Source organism: Meriones unguiculatus, chromosome 2 (genome assembly GCF_030254825.1).
Source record: "Meriones unguiculatus strain TT.TT164.6M chromosome 2, Bangor_MerUng_6.1, whole genome shotgun sequence".
NCBI classification, from domain to species: Eukaryota; Metazoa; Chordata; class Mammalia; order Rodentia; family Muridae; genus Meriones; species Meriones unguiculatus.
In genome coordinates this window covers 81,453,141-81,479,212 of record NC_083350.1, presented here as the reverse complement: position 1 = coordinate 81,479,212, position 26,072 = coordinate 81,453,141, and the positions used below count along the sequence as shown (strand labels likewise).

At 37.2% G+C, this 26,072-nt stretch overlaps 1 protein-coding gene and 1 pseudogene across 2 annotated transcripts in view; both read right to left on the bottom strand.

Moving 5' to 3' along the window:
• Positions 1-26,072, bottom strand: part of Edil3 (EGF like repeats and discoidin domains 3) — a 530,137-nt gene that overhangs the window by 486,096 nt on the left and 17,969 nt on the right. The gene's annotated exons all lie outside the window — the stretch shown is intronic.
• LOC110539675 (stomatin-like protein 2, mitochondrial) lies at positions 21,737-22,940 on the bottom strand (annotated as a pseudogene).

Here is a 26,072-nt window from a genome sequence, read left to right as displayed (position 1 = left end):
AATTATTTTATCAATTTCTTGAGCCTAGCTCAGACTTTGTGTGGTGAGTTATTACATTTCAGCTTTACACTTACATTCAGCAAAAATCTCAAGCTGTGTGATACACGTTCTTATTTCCAAGTTATTTTTGTTTCTCTTTATTTTGGAGATCAGATCAAATTTCTATTGCTGAAAATAAATTTCGATATTACCTATCAATTCATTTGTAAATACTCTGTTTTCTACATTTTACTTACATATATAATGCATATATCTATATATACACAGACACATTTACTGTTAAGTCATATAAGTACATATATATATACTCATGTGTAATGTTTGCTCATATAAATATATTATAATAAATATAATAATAATGTGTATATGCTCATGTTTACTCAAATAAATATATTACAATAAAACAAAATATTATTTGATCTTCTCAGCTATTATGTTGCCAGGAGAATGTACACATGCCTTAATCACAGAACTTAAGGCTATCATCATAGTTAAAGCAAGATAGAAATTATCTTGTCCATTCTCTGTCCAAATACTTAAAATTCCCATGATATACCTCGATATTATGGCAAACATCACTTTTGGAGTTTTTTTTCTTTTTCTTTTTCTTAATTACAGTGGTATCCCCCCTGTAACCCCCTCCCTCCTCCCCTCCCAATCCCACCATCCCTCTTTTCTACCCGTGTCCCTCTCCCAGTCCACTGATAAGGGAGGGCTTCCCCCCCTTCCCTCTGATACTACTCTATGAGGTCTCATCAGGAGTGCCTGCATTGTCTTCCTCTGTGGCCTGGTAAGGCTGCTCCCCCCTCATAGGGAGATGATCAAAGAGCAGGCCAATCATTTCCTGTCAGAAACAGTCCCTGTCCCCATTACTATGGAAGCCACTTGGATACTGAACTGCCAGAGGCTACCTCTGTGCAGGATTTTCAGGCCATCTCCATGAGTGGTCCTTGGCTGGAGTATCAGTTTCAGAAAAGACCCCTGTGCCTAGACTTGTTGGAGTATTAAATAGCTAAAATGCAAGGACAAGAAAATACTTGCCTGTCTCAAATCTTTCTTCAGCCTCCATATCTCTTCTTTTTTCCCTCCAAGAAAGAAACTGAATTTGAGAGGACTATTGAGATATTACTTAAACTTAGCAACCAAACATTTGTATTTTGCCCTTTTTTGCTAATCTCTTAAAAAAATAAAAATTCCATCAATACAATTCAACATTATAAGTTATTTTTCTTTTGCTTCAATGATTTCAATAATTTCAATAACTTTCAATAATTTCAAAATTAATGTGTTTATATTTATGTACTTGTGTGTAGATGTGAGTGTGTGCATGCATGCCTACATGCTTGCATACTTGTCTTCATGTGTGCATACATGAGTACATGAGTACATACATGAGTACATACATGAGTACATGCCTGTGTGTGTGTGTGTGTGTGTGTGTGTGTGTGTGTGTGTGTGTGTGTGTATGATAACCTCTATTTTGGACTATGCTTCTGAAATGCTCTAACAACGGATCATATCTTTAAGTACTTTAAACCTGAAGAAAATTAGTTGCTTGACATTCATACTTTGCTATTAATGAATCAACTTTAAATATAAAGGAGAAATGTAATGGGTTTTTTATGTTTTAGGATGAGTCAGCTTATAGTCATAGGAACAGGAAATACACTCCCTGCACTCACTAATTTTTCAGAGAAAACACAAAATTTGCCAAGTCATATAATGTCTTCACAGATTTATATATTATTTATTTATTTATTGATTGATTGATTGATTGATTTGCATTGGGATGTCAGAAAGCTGCTGGAAAGCAAAATGCAATTAATCTGGACAAACTCAAGGTACATTTTTTTTTTATGTCCACGCATTGTAATTTAAAAAATGCTCAAATTACACTTACAGATTGTGACAAAATTTTTCCTTCAATGAGCAGTTTGGCAAGAGATAATATTAAATAGTATTGATATACAGTCTGTACCCTTTTTGTAAAAACCTTAAATTATTATTTTTTAAAATTCTTTATTAATTACACTTTATTGACTTTGTATCCCTCATGTAGTTCCCTCCCTCCTCCCATCCCAATCTCTCCCTTCCTCCACCCTCTGCATGCATGCCCCTCCCTAAGTCCACTGATGGGGAGGTCTTCTTTTCCTTCCTTCTAATCCAAGTCCCTTAGGTCTCATGAGGAGTGGCTGCATTGTCTTCTGTGGCCTGGTAATGCTGCTTTCCCCTCACGGGGAGCTAATCAAAGAGCAGGCCAATTAGTTCATGTCAGAGAAAGTCCCTGTTCTTATTACAATGGAACCCACTTGGATACTGAACTGCCATGGGCTACATCTGTGCAGGGGTCTTAGGATATCTCCATGCATGGTCCTTGGTTGGAGTATCAGTTTCAGAAAAGACCCCTGTGCTCAGATTTTTTGGTTCTGTTGCTCTCCTTGTGGAGTTCCTGTCCTCTCCAGATCTTACTGTTTCCCACTTCTTTCCTAAGATTCCCTGAACTCTGCCCAAAGGTTGCCCATAAGTCTCAACATCTGCATTGATAGTCTGCAGGGCAGAGCTTTTCAGAGGTCCTATGTGTCAGGCTCCTGACTTGTTCCCTCTTTTCTCCTTATTCTGATGTCTACCCTCTTTGCCTTTCTGGATAGGAACTGAGCCCAGATGCCCCTCAGTGGAGGAATGGATACAGAAATTGTGGTACATCTACACAGTGGAATATTACTCAGCAATAAAAAAAGAAAAGAAAATCATGAAATTTACAGGTAAATGGTGGGATCTGGAAAAGATAATCCTGAGTGAGCTATCCAAGAAGCAGAAAGACGCACACAGTATATACTCACTAATATAGACATATAATATAGGATAAACCTACTAAAATCTGTACACCTAAAGAAACTAATCAAGAGGGAGGACTCTTGCTAAGATGCTCTGAAGAGTTTAAGTTAGCCTGAATATAATTCCATTTTGAGATAAAGATCTTGACTGGGAACTGAATTCAGGTATCAGGAAATATCACAAAATGTACAGCTGGCAGAAAACAAAGTTAACTCTCCTAGCAACAGCCTCCAAGAAATATAACAGAATAAATGCTTCATAGAAAATAGAGACAAACTCCCTGGCAATAATCATTCGGAATCGGTTGAGAATCGGGTGGGAAAATTCTCCCCAATGATTCAGATATGGTTTAGAAAAACAGCCATTGTGATTATATGCCTTAGCCACTGTGATTGTGTGCCTCAGAAAAGGTCACCTCACCCTGCTAAACTTCACCCTATTCTGTAATGCCAAGGCATGTTCTCCCCTGCTTGCTGCCATGGAAACCCCTTGATCACAGACTTTCGCTTTAAAAATCCTGCTCACTCAGGGCTCGGGGTCCCACTTCTCTACTGCTGTGTCAGTGAGACTTGAGTCCCGAGTTTGATCGCTCCCATAATAAAGCTCTCTTGCAATCGCATTGAGGCATCTCCTGGTCGTCTCTGAGGGTCCCGTGAACCTGGCATAACAGCTCAAGTTACATTCTTAACTACACTTTTATTTGTTCTAATCTGTCCACAAAAGTAAAAAAAATAATTTGCTCTCTGTGAGATTTTAGTTTTGTTTTTATTGTATTGTTTTGTTTCGTTTTCACTCACACTCTACCAGAACCAATGGCTGGATTAAAAAGAAAACCTTACCAGCATGGGCTTTTCTCATTCGGGAAACTCTAGAGAGCTGAACCTAAAATTCAGCCTCTTGCCTCCATTTCCTGTAAAGTCTCAGGATCATTTGAATTGAGGTTTCATCAAAAACCTCACTTGAGACTATTGTGCATTTACTATGTACAGGAAGGAACCAATATTCTTGAGGTATATACTGATGACACAATAACTCTACTTTTCTAAATAAATAAATAAATAAAGTGGTGGTTCATGTTGAGCAACTCGTGGGGAGGTAGAAAAGAAGCCTAAAACACGACTCAGACCACGTAAAATACCAAATACCAACAAAATATGCCCCAGTTTATCTTGTTGTTACTATAGCTTAGAAACTAAAGTACTTCCTTCTCATCAGCAATTGCAACAATTTAATAAATTTTAAGTATTCTATGACAATTGAAAATGCATAACTAACTCATATCAACTATTTGCACAACTCAGTGGTCATCACCCAAAATTCTGGTACACTTAAGCATGGCTACACTGACTGAAGAACCTAAGGTTTTATCTATATATATGTAAATATATATGTATATATACATATGTATGTAGATATACACATACATAAACATATATATGTATATATATATAACATATACTTTAAAAGCATTTATTATACTAAAAATGAAGAAAACCTGATCGTGAGGATAACAATGATTACAATGACAATGACCATTACCCTGTTCTATGTACTTGTGGCAAGGCTTTTCTTTTTTTTTTTAACTTCTTTTTTAAACTAAATTTTTATTTTTATATTAATTACAGTTTATTCACTTTGAATCCAGCTGTATGTTCCTCCCTCGTTCCCTCCCATCCTCCTTCACTCATGTCCCCCCATGCCCCTCTCCAAGTCCACTGATAAAGTAGATCCTCTTCCTCTTCTATCTGACTCAAGCTTGTCAGGTCTCATCAGGACTGGCTGCATTGTCTTCCTCTGTGGCCTGGTAAGGCTGCTACCCCCTCGGGGTTGGGGATCGAAGAGCCAGCCCCTGAGTTCAATTCAGAGACAGTCCCTGTTCCCCATACTAGGGTACCCACATGGATACTGAGCTGCCATGGGCTATGTCTGAGCATGGGTTCTAGGTGATATCCATGCATGGTCCTTGGTTGGAGTATCAGTCTCAGAAAACTCCCCTGTGCCCAGATATTTTGGTTCTGTTGCTCTCCTTGTGGAGCTCTTATCCTCTACAGGTCTTCCAAAGTCCCCCTTCTTTCATAGGATTCTCTGCTGAATGTTTGATTATGAGTCTCAGCATCTGCCTTGATACCCTGCAGGGTAGAGCCTTTCAGAGGCCCTCTGTGGTAGGCTCCTGTCCTGTTTCCTGTTTTCTCCCTCTTCCTATATCCATCCCCTTTGTCTTTCTGAATGAGGATGGATCATCTTATTTAAGGTCCTCTTTCTTGATTAGCTTTTTTAGGTGTACAGATTTTATTATGTTTATCCTATATTATAGGTCTAGTATCTACTTATAAGTGAGTATATATGGTGTGTCTTTCTGCTTCTGGGATACCTCACTTAGGATGACCTTTTCTAGTTCCCAATATTTGTCTGCAAATTTCATGATTTCCTTGTTTTTTATTGCAGAGTAATATTGCATTGTGTAGATGTACCACAATTTCTGTATCCATTCCTCAGTTGAGGGACATCTGGGTTGTTTCCAGGTTCTGGCTATTACAAATAAAGCTGCTACAAACATGGTTGAGCAAATGTCCTTTTTGTGTACTTGAGCAACTTTTGGATATAAACCTAGGAGTGGTATAGCTGGATCTTGAGGAAGCACTAATCCTAATTGTCTGAGAAAGCGCCAGATTGATTTCCAAAGTGGTTGTACAAGTTTACATTCCCACCAGCAATGGAGGAGGGTTCCCCTTCCACATCCTCTTCAGCATGTATTGTCACTTGAGTTTTTGATCCTAGCCATTCTGATGGGTGTAAGGTGAAATCTCAGGGTCATTTTGATTTGCATTTCCCTCATGACTAAGGACATTAAGCATTTCTTTAAGTGGTCTCTGTCATTCTTTATTCCTCTACAGAGAATTCTCTGTTTAGCTCTGTACCCCATTTTTAATTGGATTACTTGATCTGTTGCTTTTTAACTTCTTTAGTTCTTTATATATTCTGGATATTAGCCTTCTGTCAGATATTGGGTAGGTGAAGATCCTTGGAACTTAAGTTTTAATTTTAATCACAATTAGTTGTTATTTTTTGTATTACAAACAGTGTCTTTTTAATGAGAGCTAAAAGGTTTAAGTATTTTAATGAAATTTTGCATGTAAATTGAGATGTACTGTTAATGTGAAGTGCATTCTCTGATCAGAAACTGTAAGAAAAATAAATAATATATACAATTAAAATTATACTTTATACAAAAATAATTAATTGAAAATATCTTTGACATATTAATTAAAATGTATTATAATATATGTGCCCTACAATTTTTTATATTTTAATAATGTACTAGAAATTTTAAGTTTTTTCTCTCATTGAGTTTTTCCACCAACATTTTTATTTTTTATTTATTACAATCAAAAATCTCAATATTACAAAATTTATAAAATAAATCTAAACTCCATTAAATTGATTACATTTTGTTAAGAATCAGAGATAATAATCGATCATTAATTGGTTTAAATGCTGAAGTTCTTTAAACACTTCTGTTTTCCTCAAAATATAACATTTTCAGGCAATAGGTCATATTACATACACAAAATGAACCTAGCGACCCTGCTCTAACTACCCCTCATGTTGGTTAGGAAGTACGCTCATAAGCATCTGGAGTCTCGTACAATCACGTCAACTTTTCCTTTTTTCACACAGATGTACCTCTACATGCTTACATGCTGCCGATTATAAACTTATAATCGGCAACACCTCAACAGTTCTTAATTTTCATTATTATGTGTCACACTTTTCTACAGAAAGACACATCACACCTATTAGCAGCATCTGAAACATAACAGGAAAAGAATGAAGAATTAGTCAAACATTCTTAAGACATCCTTTTAGGTATTTTTTGCTGGAGAAAATATTCAGCAATGATTCAAAAATACACACTCAGTATTTCTTCATCTAAAATTCATTCATACCATGGTTTAAAGTAGATCAGAAGTTATACAATTACAATTTGTAATCTGTAGAACAGATTACAACTTGAAGAACACCTCTACAAAATTTCTGAAAATCTTTACTTAGGATGCTGAAACAATTAGGCTCTGCATAATATGTTGCCCCCTAACTGTGAAAGAATCAGTATAATGCAGAAAGAGGTTGTGTAATTTTAATTTTACCAAAAGAACAGATCAAAAAAAAGGTCTATATGCCCTCTTCATTTACAAGAACCAGGAATGCAAGATAAAGCACTTTCGCAAATATTTTTAGAAGTAAAAACTTTTATATGCAAGCACAAAGAAAATGTATGAGATAAATTCCAAGATGGTAAAAATGGGAAAATACTGAATAACATAATACATAAGGAAGATTGTTCCTCTGTAGAAGCCCAAGCAGCCACAGAAACTTTTAAGACTACTGCAGAGGGGATTAGGGAAAAGTATTTCCTGGAGGAGCACAATGAAGACTTTCTCTAAAAATGGGTACTCTCTGGAATTCCATTACTTTTAAAGTGCACCCATTTACTTCTACTGTTTGGTCCTTAAATCTCTGTTGCAGGGCTCAACAAGCTGTTATTTTGAAAGACCAAATAAGTATTGAAGACTTGAAGGTCACAGTGCTTCTGCTGCTATTACTTGTCTCTGCTGATGTACTGCAAAAGGAGCCAGTGATAAAACATCATGAATGGGCTTGGCTATGTTTCAATAAAACTTTATCTTCAGAAACAGTGTATAGAGTTCAGCATGGTGGTTTGTGCCTGTGGCACCAACACTCAAGAAGCTGAGGTAGGAAAATTGCCACGATTTTTAGGCCAGTTTGAGGGATATGGTGAATTCAATCCAGTCAGTGCTACAGTATTAGAACCTATCTCTAAATAAATAAATCATAGCAGTGCTGATTCACACCAACCAGACATAGCAGACTAAACATTACTCTGTTTTCCTATTATCTGATTGATCCAGTTTTATTTTCACTAGTCATATGCTTTCTCAGTTTTTCTCCTTAGTGCACTGTATGTTGTTGTTTTTCTCCCTGGAATCCATTAGTTTTCTTGTCTGAATAACTCTTGGATGTTACTCAGGGCAGTCATATGTCTTTTGTGCTTAAATGCAGTACTTGATAGCAAGAACAAAAACAAAGATACAGAGAGGACACAAAGAAGCAGCAGGACCTCAGAGAGCACTGCTTCCTACAGGATGTTTGGGGATCTCTCAAGAGACCAAGCTCATCCTCTTTTGCCACACTTGAGATTTATCAGCTGTTTTGTGATGCCTCTAAGAAGGATGATTGAATAGAATGAATCCCACACATGATCTAGGGATAGAAAGAGGCTAAATCTGATGGTATTATTTAAGTCTCAGGATCCATCTATGTATGTGTGTAACTAGGAAAATTTCAGTTACATGAGACAATGTGTTCCATTCTTGCTTGAGTTAAAGTTATTTTTCTGAGTTTTTCTTACAAAAAGTACTGGTGAAAATATACTGAGAAATTAGTATTTTTACCTTAAGCTTCTAAATTTTAGCCTGAAGTACCAACTGTGTATATGAGCATGGTTTCTCAATACGTATTTTTAGGATAGTGCCTTTTTCTCTCCATGTCCTAATCTAGGGAGCACCAATTGAATGGAAGGAAAATAATAAAACCACAAATCTATTCATAGTTCATTAAATAAAATGCTCTATTTTTCTCCTCTCTCTTGAAAAGTTATTTGACTTCTCTGAACAATTCCTTCTTATCTATGAATATCTGTGAGAGAAGTAGTATTCCCCCATGTGAGGACGCTGAGCTTACAACTCTAGCAATATTCTTCTTTATTTTTGTTAAAATGCCCTGTGCTCATTAATTACAGAAATCTAACACATGCAACTGCTGTGCTGATCTTCTTTACCTAAATACACAAACATGGTTTGGCTTTTTTCCTACACCAGATACAATCTACTAATTTCTAAAGAGGGGCAGATAGGGATTAATTCAGAAAATCAAAGCCTCATTAAGCTCTGTAATCTAATGAATACTTTTAAAGAAGATATTATTGAATGTAAATTCACATATGCTGGCCTGTCTTACGACCTTCTTTACATTCATTTTCTCTTCCATTACTGGGCTGAAGTATTAATCACAGTAGAGCTATGTATCACTAGCTATTGCCAGTTTATAAGATATTATAGAACTTTTTTTTTCATTTTGAAAGCTGTGAGTATCCTAGTTTAATTAAATTTTTGTCAGGTGCATTTGGCTATTTTAACCACAACTTTTCAGGCAGGGCTTGGGAATCAAATGTTACAATTCTGAGTAGGTGAGATAAGTAATCTTCCTGTCCTGCCACCTGTTCTCTCCTTCATCCTTTCCTGTGATGGAGTAGACAAAAGCTAACATGAAAGCCAGGTACAAAAACCACAGTGAGGGAGGATAGCCCATCAGAGAGACCAGCTAATGAACGCTGATAACTGCACCACTCCAGAGGACACCTTGCCTGCTTGAATACTAAGTATTCCTCAAGCATTAGATCATGGGTTACATAAGAGTCAGGCCACTTAAACACTAAGTCTATAAAGTAATGATGTTAATTCTTCTTTATTTTCACTCAACCTATCCCAGAGAAAGGCTTTAAATAGAGATGTGAAGTGGCAACTGTGGGTCAATCTCAGCATTCTGGACCGAAAGAAGAGAAACAGGGTGGACAGCAGCACTGCCTGCTGTGCTGTGCCTTCAGAGGGAACACTCAAAGAATGCTCTTTATTCAACAACTTCTAATGGTCCTTTCTTTACCAAATTTAAGTATATAACCCTTTATTTGCTTTTTCATTTTTGTTTTACACATTTTGATACATGTTCTATTTATTTATAAAAAACAAAATTAAGTAAAACAACCCCACCTCAAAATTTTGTCAAAACAAAAAGCAATGTATAAAAACATATGTCTGGATTAAAGATACATGAATTTAAACACAGTGATGGTTTTCAAGTGCGTTTTCTCTTTCTTTAGCCATGGTATTTAGAAAATTCACCAACGTACAAAAGTACAAAGTGTCTCTGAAGGATTTAGAAATGGTTGCAAAATATTTAAAGATATCTCTTAACTCATAAAATCCATTCATCTGGTTATTATTTAGCAACGTTATGCTTAAAGTATTATTCATGTTTTTTAAATTAGTGTTATTTTTTCAGAATTTCTCAAATTGTAAAAATTAAATATTTTATTCAATCATCACTTTGGTAAATATATATACTTTCTACTTTGGGTACATATGACATTGTGCCAGAACATAAATCTAACATACTTTATATATTATAACTCTACAAATAACAGAATTATACTACTCTTTCTCTTTGTGATACGATATAGTTATCTTTTTTAAAGGTAAAATCTATTCTTAATTCCAATGCCAGCATTTGAAACGTTTTACTAGAATTGTTCATAAAGTGTATCGGCATGCTATGCCAAGTACAGGTCTTGAGGCAAGAGTGCCCCAGATATTTCTTCAGCCTTGTTTTGAGGAAAATGATGTCCAGAGGACTCTAATTAGTGACAGTGTATCCACCTGTGCTCTCTAGCCAGCCTTGACCTGCAGCAGCTTGCTTTCTCTCCTGTAGCAATAGGTTAAGGGGTGATTGTAAAGAGCTGATCTGCCTTGTATCAATTAGCTAAGCTTCTAGTCTCAAAAGGCCATAATACACTTCAATATCTACTGTCTCAGAAATGTATCGTATTGATTTTCTGAGAAATATTTATGACTTTTATATTAAAATACAGTTTTATTCTATGCATGTTTCAGGATCATTTGGAAAAATAAAGCTAATAGAATTTTCTTTAAGCAAAATTATACTTTTAAACAGTATCATATTTACATGTTTTAATCATTTGCTATGTATACACAAAGCAGAACCCAATGACACATCCAGGTAATACATGACATCATCTTCTCTCTCCATGTATAATATCACATCTCACATAATTTAATGAATGGAAATTATTTCACAGCATGAATATGCCATTATTGAGCCAAGTATTTCACTGTATAAACCATATGCAATATTATAGGTTTTATAATTACATATGTCAGCTTTTATTAATTTAATATACATACTTTATTATGTGACAGGTGCTCTTCACAAACATTGCCAGTAATTTCTTTTATTCACATAACCTAACGGTTCGACAAGGTAGATGCTAGTATTACCTTCATGCTGTAAGTCAGGGACTGACGGCACAGAGAGACTGAGTGATGTACAGGGGAAGTTCCTGTTGCCTAGCACAGGCAGTCTGTATGAATTGTCCATGCACACTATAGTAAGCTCTATTAGTAAACTCATCTCTCAATATAATATGATTTGGTATCAGTTACACCTCAAATGTTTGTCTAATAGTTAGTATTCTAAGTTCCTTAAATTGTATGCCCCATGTCAATTTCCATAGCAGAAAATTTATACCAAATTATAATCTTCCTATAAACAAATGCTCAAAGTACTACTAAGCATTTTTACCTTGCCAAAAAATAGCAAAGGCCAGTTCACAGTGGCTCACATTTTGTTTGTCTGCTTGCGTGGTGAGACTGAGTGTTGCTTGATATATCTATTTGTAACATAAGTGGAAGCCCCGTCTAGAGTTTTGTATTACATAGACTTAAAAGATTTGGGGAAAGAATATTCATACAACTGGTTTTGAACTTCTAAACTACAGACACTCACACATGATAAAATAATAGGCCTATCACTTCCTTAAATATTTACAAGTAATTAAAAATATTATTCTTGCAGGAGCACAGAGTATGCTATCTAGCTTTGTAAAGAATAGGGATCCAGGATGGGAGACGGCTCAGCCATTAAAGACCAGTCACACAACAAAATGGCAAGAATAGTGTGCCAAGGCACCTTTAAATAGCAGCCACACTTGTTCTTCTCAGTCTTGCATATAAGAATATTCTATAGACAGATGTTCTCTACTGCTGATTTAAGCATTCATTGTTCACATTTACTCTAACCACATGCCACTCAATACAAATAGAAAAGGAACACATTCAATTTTGTACTTTTTTACACTTTAGTCATTATATATCCCAATTGAAACCCCCTCCCTTAACTCCTCCCAGACCCAGCCTTCCTCCCTTCACTCCCCCCATCCCACTCCCCTAGTCCACTGAAAGGAGAGTTCCCCACTATTGCCATTTGCCCATAGCATGCCAACTCTCACCAGGACTGTCTGGATCCTCTTCCTCTGTGGCCTAGCAAGACCGCATCACCAGGGCAAGTGATCAAAGAGCAGGCAACTGAGTTCATGACAGAGACAGTCCATGCCCCCATTATTTAGGAACCCATCTGGAGTCCAAGCTGCCAATAGGCTACATCTGAGCAGAGACTAGCTCCTCTCCATGGATGGTCCTAGCATCAGTCTCTGCAAGACCCCCTGGGCTCAGGTATTTTAGCTTTGCCGGTCTCCTTGTGGTGCTCATGTCCACTTGAGGTCCTTCTGCCAACCCCTCCCCACTTCTTCCCTGTCCTCTATCCAAATTTTGCTGTGAGTCTCAGCATCTGCTTTGATCTCCTGTTGGCTGGAGCCTTTCAGAGGACACTCTATAGTAGACTCTCATCCTGTTTCCTCTCTTCCACTGGTTTTGGTGTCTATTCTGTTTGCCATTCTGAAAGAGATTTAATCTTCCCTAATGTCCTCCTTGTTGTTTATCTTCTTTAGGTCTGTAGATTTTAGTATGGCTATCCTATTATTATATGGCTAATATCTGCTTGTAAATGAGTGTATATCATGCGTATCTGTCTGTTCCTGGATTACCTCACTCAGGATGATCTTTTCTAGTTCCATCCACTATAAACTATAATTTATTTTTATTTATGTTTATTTTTGTGTGTGTGTTCATGCTACAGTGTTTTGGAAATAGAGTACAGGTAGCTGTAAGTTGTTTAACATGGAGTCTAAGAACTCAAGTCTCTTTCTTAAGAACTGAGTCACCACTTCAATGGTGCCTCGAGTCCTTACTTCAAATTTTTGTACTTGTTATATTTATAATATGAAAAGATTACATATAGAACTTAAAAAAACTGACATCAAAAAGTAAACAGCTTATTTCCAATAGCTAGAAAAATATTGATCATTGGTCAAAGTGCAGGAAATCTTATGGACGAAGGATATAGAAAGACCTGGAGAGGTTAGGAGCTCCACAAAGAAACCAACAACGCCAAAAATCTGGGTCCAGAGGAGCCTGCAGAGACTGATGGATCAACCAAGGACCATGTATGGAAAGGATCTAGACCCCTTGTTTGATATAGCCTATGGACAGCTCAGTCACTGCTCAGGGGAGCAGTGGAAATCTCCGGCATGAACTCAGTTGCTAGCTATTTGATCATCTGCCCCTGGCGAGGTGGCTTTACTCGGCCACAGAGAAAGAGGATTCAGACAGTCCTGATGAGATTTGATAGACTAGGATCAGATAGTAGGGGAAAAGGACCTCCTCTATTAGTGGACTAGGAGAAGAGAATAGAGAAGAAATAAGGAGAGAGGGTGGAACCAGGAGGAGATGAGGAAGGGGATACAGAAGGGATGCAAAGTGAATAATTTGCAATAAATAATAATAATAATAATAATAACAATAATAAATATTGAGCAGAGGATGCACCTTCATTATTAAGCAAGAGCAACACACTTCAAGGGGTCCATGCTCAGAAATTTTACTGTTCATAATGACTTTATCAATGTGGCCTTAAAAGCTGTAAAATGTGTGGTTTTACATGTTTCACAATGTGAAACAATGCCTTCATTGTTTATTTATAGCTATCATTCAACAATGTATCTATACTTTAAGTATACTTTATATTGTACATAAAATTATTTAATGTTACCTTCCAGTTGTAGTAAAATAATAACAAAAATAAATAAGTAATTTTAATAATTTACTTCCCATTTAAATGAATTAATACAACCAAATCATTTAAAATAGTATATAACACTTACTCAAGATAAAAACGGAAATGTAGTCTTTGTTAGGGTTCTAAAACTGTTGAGAATGGGTTATTTTATCTTACAGTTTATCTCCAAAATAAGAACTCCAAGCAGGAATTTGTAGGCTGGAACTGATGCTGCAGGCATGAGGCAAGGCTGTTTCTTGGCTGGCTCCTCATAGTCTGCTCAGTCTCCTTTGAGCACCCAAGGCCACCAGCCTAGGGAAGCCTTGCTCAAAATGGAGTTTGGTGTTCCAACCTCAGTCACAAGAAAGTGCACCACAGGCCAATCTTTCATGTGCCCTTTCTCACTTGAGGTCTCATTTAACAAAATAATTCCACAGAAGAATAGACAGGAATGGGAGGAGCGAGGGGGCAGGAGAGGGAAAGAGATGAAGGGGAGAATGGAGGGGAAAGAGGGGAAGTTAAAGGAGGAGAGAATATATTTAATTAATAATAATCACGACACTATTAAAATTGTATACCCTTAAATAAATAAAATTATAAGATTCATAGTATTTTTGGTATGATCTTTAAAATCTCCAGTGTAGTTATGATCACCAGACATTAATTTCATATGGCCATATTTTAAGAAATCAATACCCACACATGAGCAATTCCTACAGTACTGAGCAGCAAGGCTAAAACATCACCATCCTTCATTCTGTCTTAAATTGTCTTTTTTGTATTAAGCAAGATGTCTGTTGGTTGGCAGTGATGGGCTCTTTTAGGAAACTGTCTAATCTCGTTAGGACTGCAAGCACATTCTGTCTGTTTTGACTCTTTCTGGGACTCTGAGACAGTAATTCTCGGCCTCATCCTTGGTTTTGTGCTTTCTGACCCCATATCCATACACAGTCTTGGACAGTTTTAAGTGGTCTTGCCAGTAAACACTGAACACTGCCCTGGGTCCGCTGCTAAGCACCTGTATAAAATCAAGCTGACAAAGCTGTCTGATTTAGTGAGTTACAAACTTCAAGTAAAGCAGTGACGTGGATGGCATATCCTAATATCCTCTCAGACCCCGTATGGTGGCTTTTTATTAATACTAGTAACATTCAGAATACCTAAGTAGTGAATGATTCTTAATTATCAAGTGAAAAGATTTTAAAATACCATTAATTTCATAATTTCTGTAATTTATTAGTTACTGGTGCCCAATAAACATAATTTAGAGTCATTCAGATGCATTTTATTCTTCATGTAATTTTTTTGTATTAACTTTCTTTCTTTAAAAAATATATAATTTACATCTATGACTTATGTTGGTCTCACACTTTAGGTAAATCATTAAAATAATTTATCGTCTTATAAAATGAATAGTATAAGTATGCACTTCTGTATAAGAAGAAAACATGCATCCATGTGAGAGCAGATGGTCCTTTTATCTCTAGCAAGATTTAACATAACAGAATTTTAGTATGATGGAATTATATAGACACTTTTAAAAGTTCATTTTAATAGAGTTCTAAAACTGTTTAAAAGCCTAGTTCCACATTAAAACTAAAACGTGAAATAAAATGAAGCTAGAGTTATAACTCACTTCACAACCACAAATGAAAAACACATGATTAAAAACATAGTTTATTATTTTTGTTGTGGGATAGTTTCACTCTATACCTGAATTCTTAGCTATCCATATAAACAGCATGCAAAAATTTATTTCTGTGATTCAGTGTGCCCAAATAAGATTGTAATGAGGGAAGCAAAAACAGGGTTGAATTTGTGGTAAAGATGTTCTTCTTTGGCCAAGATCAAAAACTCGAGTGACAACACATGCTGGAGAGGTTATAGAGAAAGGGGAACCCTGCTCCACTGCTGGTGGGAATGTAAACTGGTACAACCACTCTGGAAATCAATCTGGTGCTTTCTCAGACAACTAAGAATATCACTTCCTCAAGATCCAGCCATACCACTCCTGGGCATATATCCAAAGAGGCTCAAGTACACAAAAAAGGACATTTGCTCAACCATGTTTGTAGCAGCTTTATTTGTAATAGCCAGAAGCTGGAAACAACCCAGATGCCCCTCAACTGAAGAATGGATGCAGAAATTATGGTACATCTATACAATAGAATATTACTCAGCAATGAAAAATAAGGAAATCATGAAATTTGCAGGTAAATGGTGGGACCTGGAAAGGATCACAGAAGCAAAAAGACACACACGGTATATACTCACTTATATAGACATACAACATAGGACAAACCCACTAAAATCTGTGCATCTAAAGAAACTAAGCAAGAGAGAGGACCCTAACTAAAACGGTCAATCCCCATCCTGAAAGGCAAAGAGGATGGACATCAGAAGAAGAAGAAAACAGGAAACAACCTAGGAACCTTCTACAGAGGGCTTCTGAAAGCCAGAAGAAGAAAACAGGAAACAAACTAGGAACCTACCACAGAGGGCCTCTGAAAGCCTCTGCCCTGCAGACTATCAAAGCAGATGCTGAGACTTATGGCCAACTGTGGGGCAGAGTGAATGGAATTTTATGTAAGAAGTGGGAAATAGTAAGAACTGGAGAGGACAGGGTCTCTACAAGGAGAGCAACAGAACAAGAAAATTTGAACACAGGGAACTTCCCAGAGACTCATACTCCAATCAAGGACTATTCATGGAGATAACCTAGAACCCCTGCACAGATGTAGCCCATGGCAGCTCAGTCTCCAAGTGGGTTACATAGTAATGGGAAAAGGGACTGCCTCTGACATAATCTGATTGGCCTGCTCTTTGATCACCTCCCCCTGAGGGGGGAGCAGCCTTACCAGGCCACAGAAGAGGACAAAGCAGCCACTTTTGATTAGAACTGATAGACTAAGATCAGAAAGGAGAGGAGAACCTTCCCTATCAGTGGACTTGGGGAGGGGCATGCATGTAGAAAGGGGAGGGAGGGTGGGATCGGCAGGGGAGGAGGGAGGGGCTTACGGGGGGATACAAAATGAATAAAGTGAAATTAATAAAAAATTGTAAAAAAAGAAACAACATATATGAGAAAAATGAAATTAAATACCTGTGAACACACACAAAAAAATAAGACTTTCTCAATAAATAACAAGTTTTTCTGTATTTGTGAAACAAAGTTTCTTTAGGTCTCAACTTTTTGAGTGATTGCCTATATGGTAATTGGAAATGACAGCTTTGGTTTAAAATCAAAAATGATAGACTGATTTTCATGCACTTTCAATGATATGTTTATGAAGCTGGGTGCATAAACTGCTAAAACAGTGATGTTTTGGTGCTTCTTATTATGTGACATACTTTTTGTGTACTTCTCCATTTGTGACTATCTTACTCCCAGTATTCTTATTGATGGGCCTCAATGTCACCTCTACAAAAATATGTGTTTTTCTTACTTTGTGTAAAGACCTAAGAAGTCTATTGTGTTGATATTTATTTCTCAAATCCTATTTAAAATGTAAAGATTATATCTTGGAGAATTATGGCTAACCCCCAATAAATAGTTTATTAGCTAATACTTATATTAAATAAAACTGATATTTTAAAACAAAAAAATATGTTCTTCTCACAGTTAAAGCATTAATTTTCTGTTACTTTTGTAGAATGAAATGTCAAATATAATGGCTTAACCAATCTAAATTTATCCTTAAATTCAAGAAAGCAAACAGGAATAGATGTCCCAAGGCTAAAGTCGCGGCGTCAACAGGACGGCTTTCCTTTCTGAAAGCCCCAGAAAAGAATCTGTTTCCTCTGTTCTTGGATTGGGACAGCCTTCTCTGACCAATTCTGATTCTGTTTCCACACCTGAAAAGGGCTGGTTCAGTCATTCTCATGGGGATTTCCGAGACCACCCTCCAACGATGTCTCCTTCCTTGAATCTCATGACTCGCTACATTATTTAAAAGAATATGACAACTAAAGTGAACAGATAATTATGACAAGCTGTCCTGCTTCAAAAATCTTAAATGCATTACATCTATTAAGTCCTTGTTCTTTAAGTTCAAGGGTTAGGAAATTGACATCATTAAAAGACCATTTTCTGCTTAAAATGATCAAAAACACCATGAAGTATTTTTTAGGAGGACACTAAAATATCATTCGAATAATTGTATCTTTTATAAGCAAAAAATAAGCTTCCTTGAGTAGTTAATTTTAAAGATTAAAAAACGTATTATTTCATTAAAAATGGTTTTAATATTTTTGCCATTCTCCACATATAATCAAGATAATTATTTCTTGTGTATATTGTGTAAGATGATTTTGAAAACTGAAGAGTGATATTTTAAATCAATCAAAAATTGATTCACACATTGCCCTCAATCACTGCCTTCTTAATAAATCAGGAATACGCCAGCTTAACATACAAAATTCATAGAAAGAAATTTGGTAAATGTTATCCGTAATGCCAAATTTTATATAGATATGCATATCATTAGATAATATATCGCAACATTTTGCTACTCATTAAAGCACAAAGTTTAACATATGCATGTTTAAGAAACAGCAAAAGCAAACCTTAATATTTGGCATTATGACACCCTGCTTTCTGCTTCTGTGTCTCATGCATACTGAGGTTCCAATTTAAAATAAGTCCATTTAGAACATGAAATTGTGAGAAATACATCTGTTATCTGTTGGTTAAATTATATAAATTTATAAAACATAACAGACAGAAATGACTGTCTTCTAGGTCAGTTAGTATTGATTTGGGACTAAAGGAATGTTCCACTTTAACTAAAATTAGTTTGGTGGATTAATAAAATGAGAGAATAATCATTGAACAATTACAGTATCCAACTGAAGCAACAGAGAGACTAGCTTTGACTTCCTAGTTCTAGCATAAGCAGGGACTTGAGAGATTTAAGCAGGTGGATTCCCATTGCCATCAGGCAATTGAAGTCTCCCACCATAAAATATTCAATTAACTGAATTAAGTAAACTTCTGTCTTTGGATTCCGTGATCAGTAAGGGGTTCAACTGACTCCAAAATTTATTTCTTTTTTTTTTTTGGTATTACTGTTTTTTATTATATAATCCGCAAATAGTAACACTTTGACTTCTTCATTTACAATTTCTTTTCCCTTAATCTTGTTCAGCTCTCTTTTTGCTCTAGCTAGAACTTCAAGAACTATATTAAATAGATATGGAGAGAGTCAACAGCCTTGTCTTGTTCCTGATTTTGTGGAATTGCTTAAATTTCTTAAAATGTATTTCTTTTAAAATACTTTCTGTGATTATACTTTCCATTATGAAATTTCAATTTCCTATTTGACATTACACTTTTCTGTCATATTGCTGGGCATTAACACTCTGGAAACATGATGCATCATGCACTGTCACACGATGTTTGTCTTGCTTACTGACTGAACTGCCACTACCACTGCCTGACCGCAGTGAGGTCAGCTGAATTCACAGCTGTTGCACCAGGAGAGCTGAGACTTGAAGAAAACAATAGAAGTGGGGCACCATGGAATCCACTAGGCAGGACAGGGGAAGGAAGCAGGATGGGTATCAATAAAAGAACAAGTGGATGATATTCTGGGGTCAAAGAACATGTGCTCTGGGGGTAACTGAATAATCTGGAATCTAACACATTCTCAATACTTTAGAATCCATAGAAATAGGAAAGGGAATATAAGGACAACTCTTTTATAGACTTCTCTGTGTTCCATTAATTCAGTCAGAATACATCCAATTTTCTTAAACACAAAGTTTGACAAATTGAAGTCCAGGGTGTTTGAAGGCTGAGAATACATTCAAAGTTTCCTAAAACAGCCTTAATATAAAATGAGTGGATGATGTGTATGTCTCTCCTGAGTCATTCCCAACTAGTGCAGAAGGAAATACTGCCATTACTTATGAAGGTTGTAACCTCCAGAATACTAATTACCTAAATGAAAACCTCAATTAACACTGGAAGGAAGAAAGCTTATGTAAATCTCCAGGGAGCACTTGAGACAGATCAGAGAAATCTTACCACTGACTCACATGGTGGAATGGACATTTTAGGCATTTTAAAAATTTGATTATAATAGCATGTGGCATATCCAAATTATTGATGCAGGCAGTGAAACAGACATGTTGCTAACAAAGATCTCTCAAGCAAACTGAATGCAAGGCTTTCCTCAATCTAAGCAAGTATTTCCTTAAGTTATAAGGTTCCAAAGTTCTAATTCGCTAAGAAAACAGGAGCCTTGTCGATACAGTACTTAAAGTCTTTGGTCAGTTAGACACACAAACATAAAAGCCAGGTGTGGCGTTTTGCCTCTGTAATCCCTGAGCTTGGTGGTATGAAACAGACAGATTCCTAGATCTCAGTGACAAGCCACTGAGTGTACAGCTGAAACAGTACACTCAACATTCTGTGAGGGACTTTGCCACGAAAGCTAAGATGGAATCACCCATTGTCTACGTTTGTCCTCTGCATGTGCAAACACAAACATATACCACTCTGCACACATGTACATGCCAAAGAGAATACTGAAATTATATAACAACTGTCACATAATTGTATTCTCAAAACATTCAAAGAAAGATGTGGACATATTTATTACTAATTGTGCTGAAAGGATGCCAGTAATGAGCAGCTAAGGAGACTTCAAACTCTCTGACTATACAGCTTTGATCTACTTTCTAAGCCCATTCTGCACAGTAAGAAATTATTCTAAAAGAAAAAAAAAGTCAATTGGTTTTTCTTGTTTGTTTTGTTTTGTTTTCTTTTTTTTTTCAAGTTGGCACTGGTGAGTTTATTACATAATTACTGAGTTTTAAAAAAACATAATAACTAACATTTTGGCAGGGAGGCTGCAGGTAAAATCTTTTTTTTTTCTTTTTTTTTTATCAGTTACATTTTATTAACTCTGTATCCCAGCCGTGTCCCGATCCCTCATTCCCTCCCAGTCCCTCCCTCCCTCCCTCCCTCCCTCATCTCCACCGTGCCCCTTTCCAAGTCCACTGATGGGGGGGACCTCCTCCCCATTCATCTGATCCTGTTTTATCAGGTATCTTCAGGACTGGCTGCAAAGCCCTCCTCTGTGGCCTAACAGGACTGCTCCTCCCTTCGGGGGTGGGGAGACCAAAGAGCCAGTCATCGAGTTCCTGTTAGAAATAGTCCCTGTTCCCCTCACTTTGGGAAACCAATTGGTTACTGAGCTACCACAGGCTACATCTGAGTGGAGGTTCTAGGTTATATCCATACATGGTTCTTGGTTGAATGTCAGTCTCAGAAAAGACACTGTGCCCAGATATATTTGGTCCTTGTGGAGCTCCTATCCTTTCCCCATCAGACTAACTCCCCTTCTTTCTTATGATTCCCTGTACTCTGCCAAAGGTTTGGTCATGAGTCTTTGCTTTGAAAACACTGCTAGTTAGAGTCTTTCAGATGCGCTCAGTAGACTCCTGTCATACGTTCAATGCACATCCCATCTGTCTTTCTAAATGAGGATTGATCATCTTACCCCATGTCCGCTCAATTGATTATCTTTTTTAGGTGTATAGATTTCATTATGTTTATCATATCTTATAGGTCTATATAAGAGAAAAGCAGCAATCCAAGTAATCCAATTAAAAAATGGGGAACAGAGCTAAACAGAGAATTCTCGACAGAGGAATATCGAATGGCAGAAAAACACTTAAAGAAATGCTCATCCTCATTAGCCATCAGGGAAATGCAAATCAAAACGACCCTGAGATATCACCTTACACCCATCAGAATGGCCAAGATGAAAAACTCAAGCGATAACACATGCTGGAGAGGTTGTGGAGAAAGGGGAACCCTGCTCCACTGCTGGTGGGAATGTAAACTGGTACAACCACTCTGGAAAGCTATCTGGCGCTTTCTAAGACAAATAGGAATAGTGCTTCCTCCAGACCCAGCTATACCACTGCTAGGTATATACCCAAAGTTTGTTCAAGTACACAAAAAGGACACTTGCTCAACCATGTTTATAGCAGCTCTATTTGTAATAGCCAGAACCTGGAAACAACCCAGATGTCCATCAACAGTGGAATGGGTACAGAAATTGTATTTTTATACAATGGAATACTACTCAGCAATCAAAAAGGAGGAAATCATGAAATTTGCAGGCAAATGGTGGGATCTAGAAAAGATCATTCTGAGTGAAATATCCCAGAAGGAGAAAGACAAACATGCAGGTAAAATCTTAAGAGTACTGCTTTCTGTCTCCAGATTCCCTAGTCTCCACTAACTTGGCTTGACTCGACCCCGTTCTTCAGGACGTCTATCTGTAGCCTGGACATCTCTGCTGTTCTCTCTGATGTTCTGAGCTGCTGACAAGAACTGGGTTTTAGTGAGAGTCCCTATATACCCACTGTCTGAGCTACTTTATTCGTGACATTCCTGAGGTTGGAGCGCTGGAGGATTGTGTTGGAATTCTTAGCAAGTTTGGAGAACTTGCTGACATAGTACTCAGCTTTCATCAGTGAAGCTGCTGCATTGTCATTGGGTTGAGTTAGGTTTAGTCAAAACCCTTCACCTTGTCAGTGGCCAGAACCAATTGGCCTCTCCTGCTGCCTGGTTTATTTGTTCAGCCTTTTCTGCTTTGGAGGCCAGAAACTGGGACTGTTTCTTCCTCTCTACCACATTGATAGTTGACTCAAATGTCCCCTCAGACTCTAGAACTGTGGCCAGTTTCTAATTCTGTGTCTCTGCCTCAATCTGAATAAACTCTTTAACTCAGGGGGGGCACATAGATGTCCTTGATCTCATAATGCTGGCACCTGATAACCCAGAAGTCAGCAACCTGGTTGATGGCATCCACATGTCAGCATTTAGGGACTCCTACTCCCAGAATAGCTTTGTCCAGAAAGAGTTTGCCAAACTCTGATCCCAGTCATCTGAGCTACCTGGTGACAGCATACTCAGGGTCTCCCACACCATAGCTTACCTTGTAAGAATCCATGATACGGAGCTGAAGGACTCCATTTATTTGCAGAGTTATGATGTCAAGAGTCACAGCTGATTGCTCAGGTAGGTTGATGACAATTTCCTTGAGACTCTGCACATACCGAATCCAGTATGTTAGAACATTCAAGCCAGGTTGCAGGATGCTGTGGAATCCATTTGTTCCTCCACCCAGGCACAGTCCAGCAGAGCAGTCCAGCAGAGACATGGTCATAAGCCTGCAGGGAGCTGCTCAGCAAAAGGATTCCAGTGTCCCACACTGCAAAAGCATGCAGCTGGTGCTGCTTAGGGGATTTATAAGAAACTCTCATCATTTGAACTTAGCTCCAGAGTGAAACAAATACCTAAGGAAAAGCTTTCTGGAAACATCATCTTTCCAGAATAAAGTTGACAAAAAGTTCTCCTCCACCTCATTGCATTCTCTCTCTCTCTCTCTCTCTCTCTCTCTCTCTCTCTCTCTCTCTCTCTCTCTCAATGTAAAGTTGACAGCAAAAAATCTTTTCTTGCCACATGGCATTAATACTTTGTAAAAATAAATCAAAAATTATAACAATAGATGTTAAATTTGATTTTATTTATTTGGCATGGATGGTATTTGCCAGCATATCTTTGCACCATGTTTGTGCTTGTGCCTGCAAAAGTCAGGAGGAGAAGGCGTCAGGTACCCTGGGACTGAAATCGCCAGCTCTCATGTAGGTGCTTGGAAAAAAACAGGTCTTCTGCAAGAACAATGTGAGCTCTTAACCACTGAGTCAAATTTCTGGTCAAAAATAACAATGTCTTTATAATATAAAAAGTCACTTTTCCATATAAAATTATTGAAGTATATTCATTATTTTAAGATGATCAAGAGATCATAGTTATTTGAAAGTTTTTCAATTCTATGGGCAGCTTCCTGTTTGCTTGAATTTTTAGCTATGTCAACTTTCACTGTGCTAGATTGCTATGAATCTTTGTATATGTTTCTGAACGCTTACACAAATTTACTACATATTTTATGTGAAACCTTTACTATATGAAGAGTTTGAAAATGTGTTTATAAATTCTCAATAGAGGAATATCAAATGGCAGAGAAACACTTAAAGAAATGTTCAATGTCCTTAGTCATCAGGGAGATGAAAATCAAAACGACCATGAGATTTCACCTTACACCCATCAGAATGGCTAAGGTGAATAACTCAAGGGACAACACATGCTGGAGAGGCTGTGGAGAAAGGGGAACCCTCCTCCACTGCTGGTGGGAATGTAAACTTATACAACCACTTTGGAAATCAATCTGGTGCTTTCTCAGACAATTAAGAATAGTGCTTCCTCATCCAAAAGATGCTCAAGTATACAACAAGTACATCTGCTCAACCATGTTTGTAGCAGCTTTATTTGTAATAGCCAGAACCTGGAAACAACCTAGATGCCCCTCAGTTGAGAAATGGATACAGAAATTGTGGTACATATATACAATGGAATATTACTCAGTGATAAAAAACAAGAAAATCATGAAATTTGCAGGTAAATGGTGGGAAATGGAAAAGATCATACTGAGTGAGGTATCCCAGAAGCAGAAAGACACACAGGGTATATACTCACTCGTAAGTGGATATTAGACATATAATAGAGGATAAACATACTAAAATCTGTACACCTAAGGAAGCTAATCATGAAGGAGAACTCTGGCTAAGATGCTCAATCTCCATACAGAAAGGTAAAGAGGATGAACAATAGAGGAGGGAGAAAACAGGGAACAGGACAAGATCCTACCACAGAGTGCCTCTAAAAGGCTCTACCCTGCAGGGTATTGAGGCAGATGTTGAGACTCATAGCCAAATGTTGGGCAGAGTGCAGGTAATCTTATGAAAGAAATGGGAGATAGTAAGACCTGGAGAGGACAGGAGTTCCACAAGGACAGAGACAAGTCCTAAAAGTCTGGGCCCAGGGGTCTTTTCTGAAACCGATACTCCAGCCAAAGACCACTCATGGAGATGGCCTGGAACCCCTGCACAGTATCCAAGAGACCTCCATAGTAATGGGGACAGGGACTGTCTCTGACATGAACTGATTGGCCTGTTCTTTGATCACCTCCCCCTGAGGGGGGAAGCAGCCTTACCAGGCCACAGAAGAAGACAATGCAGCCACTCCTAATGAGACCTGATAGACTAGGGTCAGAGGGAAAGGGAGGAGGTCCTCCCTTTGCAGTGGACTGGGAGAGGGACACTGGTGGGGAAAAGGAGGGTGGGATTAGAAGGGGAGGGAAGTGGGAGGCGCAGGGGTGATACAAAGTGAATAAACCATAATTAATAAAAATAAAAATAATTAATAAAAAAGAAAAATGTGTTTATAGCATTTACAGCATGAAGTTATTACAGCATGAAGCTGAACAATGTTTATTCTACATACAGAATTCCTGTTTCAAAATAAGGTATGTGTGACTTGTGGGGAAATCAATAATATGTTGAAGTTTGCTTTTAAGTCCTCTGTTTCAGAACTTAAAATGCAAGTTATTTCACAAACATAATGATAGACGTTTTCAGGTTACAAAATTACTACACAGAAACTGATATGTTATCATTTGCCAGCATAAAATAATATGAAATAGAAAAAAGAAAACCTCTCCTTCATGATTGATACAGAAATACAGTTTTGATCAAATTTTCTGAGGAGCTAACACTCTCTACAATTAAAAATGGAAAATCACTAATGCATGCTTAAAAAACAAAATGGCATCTCCTGTTCAGAGTCAATCTTGCTAAAATGCTATAGTATCTAAAGCTATTTCTGGATTAAGCAAACTCCCTATAGAACTACCTATGATATTCTTCACAGAGCAACATAAATCTATTTGAAAGTTTATATAGAGCAATAAAAAGTCCAGAATAGCTAAAAAAATATCTTGATCAAAATGTACAATAAGAGGGGCATTATACTACGTGACTTCAAAATACAGTACAAAGCTGGTATAGATTGTTTCAAGAAGTAATTTTGCCTTTAGTTTTGATAAATGTCTTAACACAAATTAAAGATCACTGCTCTTAACCTCTGAGCCATCTCTCCAGGCTCAATAACAGTATTTTCAATTAAGAATGCTGCAAAAATATTTAACATCACTAATGTATTAAAAATTCACATCAAGAACACTGGAGCAAAATATGAATTGTTATTTAATATATATGCATATATATTGTAATGGTGAGAAAGTGGAGAAAAGTGAACACTGGCATGTTAATTAGCAAATCTGTTGTAGAAAAAAGTGAAGAAGTTTCTCAAAAACTTTCACATAAAACCAAGACAAACCCAACAGCCACACTAATGGAAACCAAGTATTATGCTGAAAGACATCTTCCCTTCCTGACCTCATAGTACTATTAACAAGAGATAAGGATGGTAAAATGGAGCTAGTCTTCATGTTTGTAAGGTGAGGAATAAATTATGAAAAATGAAATGG